At 44.0% G+C, this 13,174-nt stretch overlaps 1 long non-coding RNA gene across 1 annotated transcript; it reads right to left on the bottom strand.

The window, feature by feature from the left end:
• Window positions 1–2,722: 2,722 nt before the first annotated feature.
• On the bottom strand, window positions 2,723–8,402 carry LOC311533011. Its single transcript, XR_014714482.1, has 3 exons — window positions 8,322–8,402; window positions 3,791–3,885; window positions 2,723–3,211 (listed from the first exon to the last, which is right to left on the bottom strand). It is a non-coding gene; the product is annotated as an uncharacterized lncRNA (long non-coding RNA).
• Between the last annotated feature and the right edge of the window lie 4,772 nt (window positions 8,403–13,174).

The raw sequence follows: 13,174 nt of genomic DNA, 5'->3' as shown, positions 1-13,174 counted from the left end.
GTAAAACTTGAGTTCTGCTTAGCTATACCTTAACCAATCAGTTTACTGATATTTAACTAACCAATCTGAACATATTGTAACATGATTATTTAACCAGTTATATCCCACCACATGAATTAGTTTACACCCAGCAAAATTAATTGTACAGCAGACAGAAACAATCACAGAACCAGACAGAGATTATACAGACAAACAATAGGGAAATCGGAACTACAATGATAGAACAACACAGAAATGAGGATTTCACATCCCAGTATTGATAAGTGAGTTCTTGCCAGACAGGATGCTATCAGACTAAGTTTCCTTTTACATTTTCTAGGTACTTCCCTTTCTCTGGCGGTGATAGGCACTATCAGGACAGCATTGTATTCCTAACAGCCCAATAACACCTTATTTCAACAAGACTAGGGGTACGTCTACACTATGAAATTAGGTTGAATTTATAGAAGTTGGTTTTTTTAGAAATTGTTGTTATATAGTCGATTGTGTGTGTCCCCACACAAAATGCTCTAAGTGCATTAAGTGCATTAACTCGGCAGAGTGCTTCCACAGTACCGAGGCAAGCGTCGCTTCCAGAGCTCTGTACTGTGGGTAGCTATCCCACAGTTCCCGCAGTCTCCGCTGCCCATTGGAAATCTGGGTTGAGATCCCAATGCCTGATGGGCAAAAAAACATTGTCACGGGTGGTTCTGGGTACATGTCGTCAGGCCCTCACTCCCTCCATGAAAGCAACAGCAGACAATCCTTTAGCGCCTTTTTTGCTGAGTTACCTGTGCAGACGCCATAGCACGGCAAGCATGGAGCCCGCTCAGCTCACTGTCACCATATGTCTCCTGGGTGCTGGCAGACGCGGTATTGCATTGCTACACAGCAGCAACCCATTGCCTTGTGGCAGCAGACGGTGCAATAGGCCTGAAAACCATTGTCATCGTGGCTGAGGTGCTCCTGGCCACCTCGGTAAGGTCGGTCAGGAAAGCCTGGGCAGACATGGGCTCAGGGACTAAATTAGGAGTGAGTCAACCAGGTCATTCTCTTTAGTCCTGCAGGCAGTCCTATTGTACCATCTTCTGCCGAGCAGCCAGGGGATGTGGATGGCTAGCAGTCCTACTGCACCGTCTGCTGCCAGCCAAAGATGTAAAAGATAGATGGAGTGGATCAAAACAAGAAATAGACCAGATTTGTTTTGTAGTCATTTGATCCTCCCTCCCTTCCTCTGTGAAATCAACGGCCGACAATCGTTTTGGTGAGGTCTGTCAAGGGCACCTTGAAAACTTTAATGGAGATTCAGTCCTGCCTAAAACACCAGAGGGAGGAATAGGTTTGTGGGTTGAACATTGGACTGCTAAACACAGGGTTTTGAGTACAATCCTTGAGGGGGCCATTCTGTATGACAGTTGTTTTTGTTTTTCCTTTATGTAAAGCCACCCCCTTTGTTGATTTTAATTCACTGTAAGCCAACCCTGTAAGCCATGTTGTCAATCGCCCCTCCCTCCGTCAGAGCAACAGCAGACAATCGTTCCGCGCCTTTTTTCTGTGCAGATGCCATACCACAGCAAGCAGGGAGCCCGCTCAGATCACTTTGGCAATTAGGAGCACATTAAACACCATGTGCATTATCCAGTGGTATATGCAGCACCAGAACCTGCCAAAGTGAAACCAGGTGAGTAGGCGACGTCAGCATGGTGACGAGAGTGATGAGGACATGGGCACAGACTTTTCTCAAAGCATGGGCCCTGGCAATGCTGGCATCATGGTGCAAATGGGGCAGGTTCATGCCATGGAATGCCGATTCTGGGCCTGGGAAACAAGCACAGACTGGTGGGACCGCATAGTGTTGCAGGTCTGGGACGATTCCCAGTGGCTGCGAAACTTTCGCATGTGTAAGGGCACTTTCATGGAACTTTGTGACTTGCTTTCCCCTGCCCTGAGGCGCATGAATACCAAGATGAGAGTAGCCCAGTTGAGAAGCGAGTGGCAATAGCCCTGTGGAAGCTTGCAATGCCAGACAGCTACCGGTCAGTCGGGAATCAATTTGGAGTGGGCAAATCTACTGTGGGGGCTGCCATGATGCAAGTAGCCAGCGCAATCAAAGATCTGCTGATATTAAGGGTAGTGACCCTGGGAAATGTGCAGGTCATAGTGGATGGCTTTGCTGCAATGGGATTCCCTAACTGTGGTGGGGCTATAGACGGAACCCATATCCCTATCTTGGCACCGGAGCACCAAGCCGGCGAGCACATAAACCGCAAGGGGTACTTTTCAATGGTGCTGCAAGCTCTGGTGGATCACAAGGGACGTTTCACCAACATCAATGTGGGATGGCCGGAAAAGGTACATGACACTCGCATCTTCAGGAGCTCTGGTCTGTTTCAAAAGCTGCAGGAAGGGACTTTATTCCCAGACCAGAAAATAACTGTTGAGGATATTGAGGAAGCTTTGAAAACCAGTTTCATGACTGGCCAGGCTACGGTGTGAAAGTTCTCTTTGTTTCTCCTAGATGAAACCCCCTGCCCCTTGGTTCACTCTACGTCCCTGTAAGCTAACCACCCTCCCCTCCTCCCTTTAATCATTGCTTGCAGAGGCAATAAAGTCATTGTTGCTTCACATTCATGCATTCTTTATTCATTCATTACACAATTAGGGGGATAGCTGCCAAGGTAGTCCAGGAGGGGTGGTGGAGGAGGGAAGGACAAGGCCACACAGCACTTTAAAAGTTTAAAACTTTAAAAATTATTGAATGCCAGCCTTCTGTTGCTTGGGCAATCCTCTGGGGTGGAGTGGCTGGGTGGCCGGAGGACCCCCACCACGTTCTTTGGCATCTGGGTGAGGAGGCTATGGAACGTGGGGAGGAGGGCGGTTGGTTACACAGGGGCTGTAGCGGCTGTCTGTGCTCCAGCTGCCTTTCCTGCAACTCATACATATCCTGGAGCGCATTAGTTTGATCCTCCAGCAGCCTCAGCATTGAGTCCTGTCTCCTCTCCTCATGCTGCCTCCACCTTTCAGCTTCAGCCCTCTCTTCAGCCCGCCACCTCTTCTCCTGGTCATTTTGTGCTTTCCTGCATTCTGACATTGTCTGCCTCCACACATTCCTCAGTGTGGGAGGACAGCATGAACTCAGAGAACATTTCATCACAAGCGCATTTTTTTCGCCTTCTAATGTTAGCTAGGCTCTGGGAAGGAGAAGATCCTGTCATCCCTGAAACACATGCAGCTGGTGGAGAAAAAAAAAGGGACAGTGGTATTTAAAAAGATACATTTTATAGAACAATGGGTACACTCTTTCACGGTAAACCTTGCTGTTAACATTACATACATAGCACATGTGCTTTTGTTCCAAGGTCGCATTTTGCCTCCCCCCAGTGTGTGGCTAGCCCCTCCACCCTCCCTGTGGCTAACAGCGGGGAACATTTCTGTTCAGCCACAGGCAAACAGCCCAGCAGAAACGGGCACCTCTGAATGCCCCCTTAAGAAAAGCACCCTATTTCAACCAGGTGACCATGAATGATATCACTCTCGTGAGGATAACACAGAGAGATAAAGAACGGATGTTGTTTGAACGCCAGAAAACATACACTGCAATGCCTTGTTCTGCAATGATTCCCAACTATGTGCTACTGGCCTGGAGTGGTAAAGTGTCCTACCATGGTGGATGGAATAAGGCTGCCCTCCCCAGAAACCTTTTGCAAAGGTTTTGGGAGTACATCCAGGAGAGCCGCAAATGCCAGGGCAAATTAATCATTAACCATGCTTGCTTTTAAACCATGTATACCATTTTAAAAGGTACACTCACCAGAGGTCCCTCCTCTGCCTGCTGGGTCCAGGGGGCAGCCTTGGGTGGGTTCGGGGGGTACTGGCTCCAGGTCCAGGGTGAGAAACAGTTCCTGGCTGTCGGGAAAAATGATTTCTCTGATTGCTTGCTGTGAGCTATCTACAACTTCATATCATCATCTTCCTCGTCCCCAAAACCTGCTTCCGTGTTGCCTCCATTTCCATTGAAGGAGTTAAACAACACGGCTGGGGTAGTGGTGGCTGAAACCCCTAAAATGGCATGCAGCTCAGCATAGAAGTGACATGTTTGGGGCTCTGACCCGGAGCTGCCGTTTGCCTCTCTGTCTTTTTGGTAGGCTTGCCTCAGCTCCTTAAGTTTCACACGGCACTGCGTCAGGTCCCTGTTATGGCCTCTGTCCTTCATGCCCTGGGAGATTTTGACAAAAGTTTTGGCATTTTGAAAACTGGAACGTAGTTCTGATAGCACGGATTCCTCTCCCCAAACAGCGATCAGATCCCGTACCTCCCATTCGGTCCATGCTGGAGCTCTTTTGCGATTCTGGGACTCCATCATGGTCACCTCTGCTGATGAGCTCTGCTCTCACTTGCAGCTTGCCACCCCGGCCAAACAGGAAGTTGAAATTCAAAAGTTTGCAGGCCTTTTCCTGTCTACGTGGCCAGTGCATCTGAGTTGAGAGTGCTGTCCAGAGCGGTCACAATGAAGCACTCTGGGATAGCTCCCGGAGGCCAATACTGTCTAATTGTGTCCACAGTACCCCAAATTCGACCCAGCAAGGCCGATTTCAGCGCTAATCCCCTTGTCGGGGGTGGAGTAAGGAAATCAATTTTAAAAGCCCTTTAAGTCAAAAACAAGGGCTTCGCCGTGTGGACGGGTGCAGGGTTAAATTGATTTAACAATGCTAAATTCCACCTCAAATCCTAGTGTAGACCAGGGCTAAGTTACCTTCTGAACACTAGTCATGATTTTATAGACCTCTATGTAGCTCACCTTAGTACTTTCTTTTTCCAAGCTGAAAAGTCCCAGTCTTATAAATGTCTCCTCATACAGAAGCTGTTCTCTACACCTAATCATTTCTGTTGCCCTTCTCTGTATCTTTTCCAATTCCAATATATCTTTTTTGAAATGGGGCAACCAGATCTGCATGGAGTACTGAAGATGTTGGCATACCACGGATTTATATAGAGGCAAGATGATATTTTCTGTCCTATTGTCTATTCTTTTCCTAATGATTCTGAGGATTCAGTAAGCTTTTTTGACTGATGCTGCAGATTGAATGGATGTATTTCAGAGAATTATACACAGTGACTCCAAGATCTCCTTTTTAAACGGTAACAGCTAATCTCGACCCCCGTCATTTTTTATGTATAGTTGGGATGCTGTTTTCGAAAGTGCATATGTTTGCATTTATGAACATTGAATTTTATCTGCCATTTTGTTGCTCAGTCACTGAGATTTTTGGGATCCCTTAGTAACTCTTTGCAGCCTACGTTTACCCCTTTCTTCAGATCATTTATGAATATGTTGAATAGTAATGGTCCCAGTTCTGCTCAGATGTTTGGTTGTATGTATGTGTTCTCACTGTGTGCTGTTCCAGCTCTGTGCAGACACCCTCCACAGCAGACCTTGAGAGAACCACGCAATGACCACAATGTCCATTAAGGTGCGAAGGCACCCAGACAGGTTTATTGTCGACAAAGCAAGGTAATAGCACCTGGCAAACTTTACAAGGTTACTAAGACCTGTATGTCCATGACAATGGATGCAGCTTAGTCAGTGATGGGACTTTCCACTGCCCCCTAGGCTGGCTAAAGATACTTCCTCTGAGATACATCTTTATACCCTGATGCAAACAAACTACCTCCTGTCTTCCTGACCTTATCTTTTAGGAAAGGGTCATTGTGTTTCTGTTATCCTTGGGGAACATTTTTGTACCATCATTGTAATCCAGATGTTCTGGTACCACTTAATATTGGGATGTGTTTGCGTGAGAACTCTGTACTTAGCACTTCTTAGGAATGTGTATTTCAGCAATATAAAATATTGCTGTTCTTGCCAAATTCTGTGAGGATGTACTGACTCATACCAGGCCTCTGATACAAGGGCTTATGTCTCAGGCTCTCTTCCTACTACACCAAGATACCATCTGGTCCTGGTGATTTATTAATGTTTAATTTATCCATTTGTTCCAAAACCTCTTCTAATGACACCTCACTTTGGGACAGTTCATCAGATTTGTCACCTAAAAGAATGGCTCAGGTTTGGGAATCTCCCTCAAATTCTCAGCCTTGAAGAGCAATGCAAAGAATTCATTAACTTTCTCCGCAATGGCCTGATCATCCTTGAATGTTCCTTCAGCATCTCCATAATCCAGTGGCCTCCCTAGTTGTTTGGCAGACTTCCTGCTTCTGATGTACTTAAAGCAACTTTTGCTGTTACTTTTTGAGTCTTTGGCTTGGAATGCTTTTTTGGCCTTCCTAATTATATTTGTACACTTCATTTGCCAGAGTTTATGCTCCTTTCTATTTTCCTCATTGGAATTTAACTTCCAATTTTTGAAGGATGCCTTTTTGCCTCTAATTGCTTTTTTTTACTTTGTTGTTTAGCCACAGGAGCACTATTTTGGTCTCCTTACTATGGTTTTTTTTTTTTAATTAGGGGTATAGATTTAAATTGAGCCTCAAGGTGAATTGCCAGTGGGGGTTAGCAGTCACAGTCCTGGCTGCCTCTTTCAAACACCTGCTCCAGCCGCATCCATCCTATGGGTGAAACCTTTGTTGTGAGAAGGATTTCAGATATAATGTGGAAATGATGCTTCACCCAATTCTATACCGCAGCAGCCCTTGTAGGCACAATTTCCTCTACCCGCTAGGTATGTGAGAGGCCGCTATGTACAGATTGTGGGTTTGGCTGGGGGTACGTGGTTAGGTTCCCAGTGCTGGGAGCAAGATACACAGGCATGAAGGTGGCAGTTGAGGAAGGATTTGATGTTTTGTTGAGGTTCCCATGCTTTGATGAGGTTCTGAGCCATGCTCATCCTGGACCCCGTTTTCAAGTTCTGAAGAGCAAGACTCCAGTTTGGCCCATTTCACGTGCCTCAGTGAGCTGGTCCGATTCTCTGCAATGTGCATATTGTGTGCCACAATCCGAGCTTTATGAAAAAAAATAACTGTAAAGTCTTTAGTGCTTCTGTTTGCAAAGGGACTTTCCCAGTCATAAGCCAAGAAGAACAGGTGCTGCATTGTACATTGACTGGCCAGTGCCAACCTGCGTACCACTCTTGATATCATTTCTGCTTTTGGCTTTCAGTTGAGACAATTGCTGTGCCCCTGGGCAACCTATTGAGGTGTTACCAGGGGAGCCCAGCAATGATCATCGAAACAGTGACCTTGTGAACTATTCCACTGTTAAATATGGCGGGGATGGAGGGAGTTTGTATAATGAAGGTATCCACAAGCTACTGTGAGTGGCACCCAAACCCTACAGAGGGGCAGCAGAACCCACAAAGCTCAGAGGCAGCGTTTGATCCCTCTGAAGCATCTGGCACCGTTCACTGTCAGGGACTCTGATCTGATCCACCATGAGGGAAGGGTAATTAAGTTAATGTTTGTAAAACCCTTTGAAGATGGGAAGTGCTCTCAGCAGGGGAGTATGTTGTGTATGAAACAGTTACAATCCCCCTCCCACTGAGCCCAATTTCAATCAGTGTCTTAGAGGTGAAAAGCTGAAAATAGCATCACCAGCCCTGTGAGACATCAAGTCTGTCTCAGAGGATACGCTATAAATTTCTTATACAAATCCCATTCAATAGTTAATAAAGTGAATATCTCATGAAAATGTCTGATACAGATAAATACCCAGGTGGCAGCTAATGAGAGGAAGAGGAACATTCACATCTGCAAGTTCTCTGGAGATCAGGAAACTCTGTGGTGACTAGGGGACTTAGATATATATATATCTACATGAGGCTGAGAGAGGCAGTTCCTGCACTTTGGATGTCACATTCATTTCTCTCTACTACACAATCCCAGTAACTGGCTTGACTCTGGGTGCTCATGTTTATGATCTGGTGCTGCTGTTGTACAAATGCTCAGTATTGAGATTCTTTTTCATTGGGAAGGGTCTGGGTTCCCTAGGAGTGGTTTAAAAGGCTGAGTTTTTCCTGCCTGTGGATTATCAGCCCTTTACAGAGTAAACAGACAAACACATGCGATTTGGGAAAGACCCTTCTTAAGGCGAATTCCCCACTCTGTCACTTCGAGTGCAGAAGGTGGGGCCCTGCAAGGATTCTACAAATTAATACTGACCACTCGAGGTGTTACCCGGGGTTCTTTCAACCCACAGCTCTTGGTAACTTTTACTCTGTGTGAGGTGGTGTCAGGAAATAAATCAGGGGAGACACGGCCGTCAGTCCGATAGATGGCTGGCACAAACAGGACAACACAAGGCTGGTTTCACTTGACTTGACTTAGACTCAAGCACTAACACACATCCACAAAAGGTTAGTAAAACACCCCCAACCCTTGGTAATTACCAAAGCTGAGTGTGGCTCTCGAGTGGCACAGCGGCAGGCTTCCGGTGGCCAAATCTTCCATCTGCCAGTGAGGACTGCAAGATGTATCCAGAGAGAGAGTCCAAAAACAAGTCCAAATTCCTCAAACTTTTCCCCCTTATTTATACATTAGTCATAGAATAACATTTCCCTTAAAGAAAACTTGTTAAGTAAGCAGTTTCAATAGTCAAGCAAGAGGTTCCTTCTGATTATCGATTAACCAGGTGTGAGTTTTTCCAGAGTTTGCAGCCTGGAGGCCCCAGTAGACATTCCTGGGGCACATCCTGCTCTTCGAAAATGCATGTATCAGCCACTTTAACACAATTCTTATCAGGAAGGACGCGGGGTCAAGCTGCCCTTTCTGTGTCACCCAAAATTCCCTCCCCCACACATTCCTGCCTTGGTCAAATTGAGAGTGCTGAATGGCCAATTTACAGCCTGCTGACTTGGCTGCTTTTAGCAATAAGCCATAGTGGTTTCAGGCACTTTACTGGCTTGCCAAAATCTCCCCATACACAGGTTTGTATTAAACTCCCAAGGTTACAGCTTTTCTCTGTCCTTGGACTGCTAGATGCTGCCACCACACAAGTACAGAACACCTAGAAGAGCCCAGGAAGGCGCACTTGGGAATTTCTTCCTGTGAGGTACCCTCAAGCCCTTTCATTCCCCCGCCCCCTGCAGGGAAGAGCTGAGAAAGAAAAGAAAAAAGCAAGGAAATCAGCTGTTTCCACCAGCTAATTAAACAAAATGAGTACAAGCCTCTTAAGACACCAAAATCCAATTCTGTTCTTAAAAAAAGGTAAATTTTATTAATAAAAAAAGGAAGAAAATACATCTGGGAAATCAGACTATTGCTCAATTTTAAAAGAGCAACTACCAGTAGTAATTACCAAGAATAGCTTTCTGGAGGTCGATCTTAAAGGTTACAAGGAAAACAAAAGCACCTGGGGTCAGCACAGAGGAATCCACAAGAAAACAACAAAAAAAGAGAGATAAATCTAATTGCATCTTCCTAGACATTTCCTGATCTAATTACATATCTGGGGTTTTAAATGAGAAGTTTCTAGGTATGAGACTGATAATTTTTTCGCACCTGGCCCAAGCGTCTTACAGCAGAGCTGCAGCCCTGTCCGCCTCTCCGTGGGAGAACAACAACAGCCAGACAAAAGGGGAGTCTTTTTTCAATTTTAAAAAGTTCTAGCCTTCCCATTGTCTCTTTTGGCCAGGTGCCCACTCACTTCCTCTTACCTATGCATAGCAGTGAGACTTTTTAACCCTTTACAGGCAGAGCAATTAGAGAACAGCTACTAAGAGGGATTTTATAGCTACTAGCTGGGTGAGTATCCATAAAAGGGAGCTACCCCCCCCCCCCAATACTTCATTAATCATACCCCTGCTCTGTGCTGTCTTCCCAACCTGCCACTGATCCAGCTATTGTTTGTCGGTTTGGGAGACCATCATTGGCAGGATACTCCTGCTTTTGAGGAGAGAGGAGAATGCGTTACCCTATTGTTTCAGTAAGATGCATGTGAAATTCTCTTCTTTTGCCACTAAGTCACACAAGTTTCAAACTCCTGGGACCTGATTTGGATCTCAGTTACTGCAGCGTAAATCCAGAGTAACTTCAATTAAATCTTAATATTCATACCACCCTGGAAAAATAACTGAGACAAATGAGATGTCTTCAAGTTATCAGGGCCTCATGAAATTCATCGTACTCAATGAGCTGACTGAGGCCATTAGCGATTATCTTTGAGAAGCCATAGAAGATGGGAGAGATTCCAGAAGACTGGAAAAAGGCAAATATAGTGTCTGTCTATAAAATGGGAAATAAGGCCAACCCAGGGGATTACAGAATAGTCAGCTTAACTTCTGTACCTGGAAAGATAATGGAGTAAATAATTAAGCAATCAATTTACAAATATCTAGAAGACAATAAAGTGATAAGTAACAGTCAGCATGGATTTGTCAAGAACAAATCATGTCAAACCAACCTGATAACTTTCTCTGACAGTGTAACAAGACTGGTGGAGAGCGTGGAAGCGGTAGATGTGGTCAAGCTTCAATAAAGCTTTTGATACTATCTTGCATGACATTCTCATAAACAAACTAGGGAAATGCAACCTAGATTGAACTACTATAAGGTGGGTGCAAAACTGGTTGGAAAACTGTTCCCAGAGAGTAGATATCAGTGGTTCACAGTCATGCTTGAAGAGCATAATGAGTGGGGTCCCACAGGGATCAGTTCTGGCTCCGGTTCTGTTCAATATCTTCATCAATGATTTAGATAATGGCATAGAGGGTAAACTTATAATGTTTGAGGATGATACCAAGCTAGGAGGGGTTGCATGTGCTTTGGAGCATAGCATTGTAATTCAAAATGATCTGGACAAACAGGAGAAATGGTCTGAAGTACATAGGATGAAATTCAATAAGGACAAATGCAAAGTAGTCCATTTAGGAAGGAGCAATCAGTTGCACACATACAAAATGGGAAATGACTGCCTAGGAAGGAGTACCGCAGAAAGGGATCGGGAGTTATAGTGGATCACAAGCTAAACATGAGTAAACAGTTTAACGCTGTTGCAGAAAAAGCGAACATCACTCTGGGATATATTAGCAGGAGTATTTTAAGCAAGACACGAGAAGTAGTTCTTCCGCTCTGCTCTGATTAGGCCTCAGCTGGAGTTTTGTGTCCAGTTCTGGGCACCACATTTCAGGAGGGATGTGTACAAATTGGAGAGAGTCCAGAGAAGAGCAACAAAAATGATTAAAGGTCTCGAAAGCCTGACCTATGAGGGAAGATTGAAAAAACTGGGTTTGTTTAATCTGGAAAAGAGAAGACTGAGAGAGGACATGATAACAGTTTTCAAGTACCTAAAATGTTAAAAGGAGGAAGAAGAAAACAATGTTGTTTCTTAACCTCTGAGGACAGGAGAAGAAGCAATGGGCTTAAGTTGCAGCAATGGCAGTTTAAATTGGACTTTAGAAAAAACTTTCTAACTCTCAGGGTAGTTAAGGACTAGAATAAATTGCCTAGGGACATCGTGGAGTCTCCCTCATTGGAGATTTTTAAGAGCATGTTAGAAAAACATCTGTCAGGAATGGTCTAGATAATACTTAGCCCTGCCAAGAGTGCAGGGGACTGGACTAGATGGACTCTTGAGGTGTCTTCCAGTTCTGTGATGCTATGATTCTATGATCATTGATAATTAAGGCTCTCAATTAATCACAGTTAAATCAAGTGATTAATTTGTTTTGAGTTAACTTGATTAAAAAAAATCACGATTAATCACAGTTTTAATTACACAGTAAACAATAATAGAATACCAATTTACATTTATTATAAATATTTTGGATGTTTTTATACATTTTCAAATACACTGATTTACATTACAGCACAGACTACTAAGTGTACAGCACTCACTTTCTATTATTATTTGTATTACAAATATTTGCACTGTAAAAAAAGATAAATAGTATTTTAATTCACCTCATAAAAATACTGCAGTGCAATCTCTTGATCGTGAAAGTGCAGCTTACAAAGGTAGAATTTTTTGTTACATAACTACACTCAAAAATAAAACAATATAAAACTTTAGAGCCAACAAGTCCACTCAGTCCTACTCCTTGTTTAGCCAATCGCTAAGACAAAGAAGTTTGTTTACATTTATGGGAGGTAATGCTGCCCGCTTCTTATTTACAAGGTCATCTGAAAATGAGAACAGACGTTCACAGGGCACTGTTCTAGCCGGCGTTGCAAGGTATTACCATGCCAGATATGCTAAACGTCTATATCCCCTTTCATGCTTCAGCCAACATTCAGAGGACATGTTTCTGTGCTAATGATGCTCATTAAAAAATATTCTGTTAATTATATTTGTGACTGAATTCCTTGGGGGAGAATTCTATGTCTACTACCCCATGGTTTTACTTGCATTCTCCCATACATTCTGTGTTATGGAAATCTTGGATGATGACTCAGAATATGTTGTTCGATTTAAGAACACTGTTAGAAATGGAAAGAAGGAGCAGGAGGACCCAGAGGCGGATTGAGTAAACATACTTCTTTATTGCGGTACTAGTTCTCTTCAACCCAGTTCTCGAGTAAGCCCCGAATTAATTACATCACACTCTTTTATTTCAGTTAATATATAAATACCTGCATTTACTACAATGCTCCCAAATCTGAACATCCATATAATGAATATTAATAGCTATATACAGAAGATAATTATACTTGGCCTCCTTTACAGCATTAAGCATATTATACAGATTTGTGGGCATGTATCATTTTTGATTGTGAAGTTAGGAATATTGACTATGTATCTGTATTTCAAATGTAGTTACACCTGCGTGACACCCACTAGGCAAAATGCTTCCAGTCTAGACAGCTGGTTGTGAAGGGCCTACTCAGGGTAATGGGCCATTAGGCAAAACAATAGGCTTTAGCACAATAGGCTTTATCCCTCACCTGTTGAACCTTGCTGAGAACACTCCAGACAGCCTCTATAGAATGGCTGCTATGACTCAGCAGGGCATTAAACGGCATTTGAACAGACCACATGACGATGAACTCCATTTTGGGTACATGTCCTTTTCCAAAAGCTGGAATGGGAACTGGTTTTGGAACAAAGGATTCCTGACATATGACAAACATCTATGAGGTGGGGTGTGACGTCATCTAGTGGCCTCACTCCCCACACAAGAGAATCCTGGGAATACCCAAGGAACAAAGACCGAACTGGGGGAAGTTCTGGTCCAAGACAAAAAGGATTTCTAGTCAGTATATGCAAACCTGCAAGCCAGGGTGAAAAATTGGTAATTCATATCCA

The sequence above is a fragment of the Lepidochelys olivacea genome (genome assembly GCF_965140295.1).
Source record: "Lepidochelys olivacea isolate rLepOli2 genome assembly, chromosome: 1".
NCBI classification, from domain to species: Eukaryota; Metazoa; Chordata; order Testudines; family Cheloniidae; genus Lepidochelys; species Lepidochelys olivacea.
Note: the sequence above shows the minus strand (reverse complement) of the source record. Positions and strands in the feature narration are given on the sequence as shown.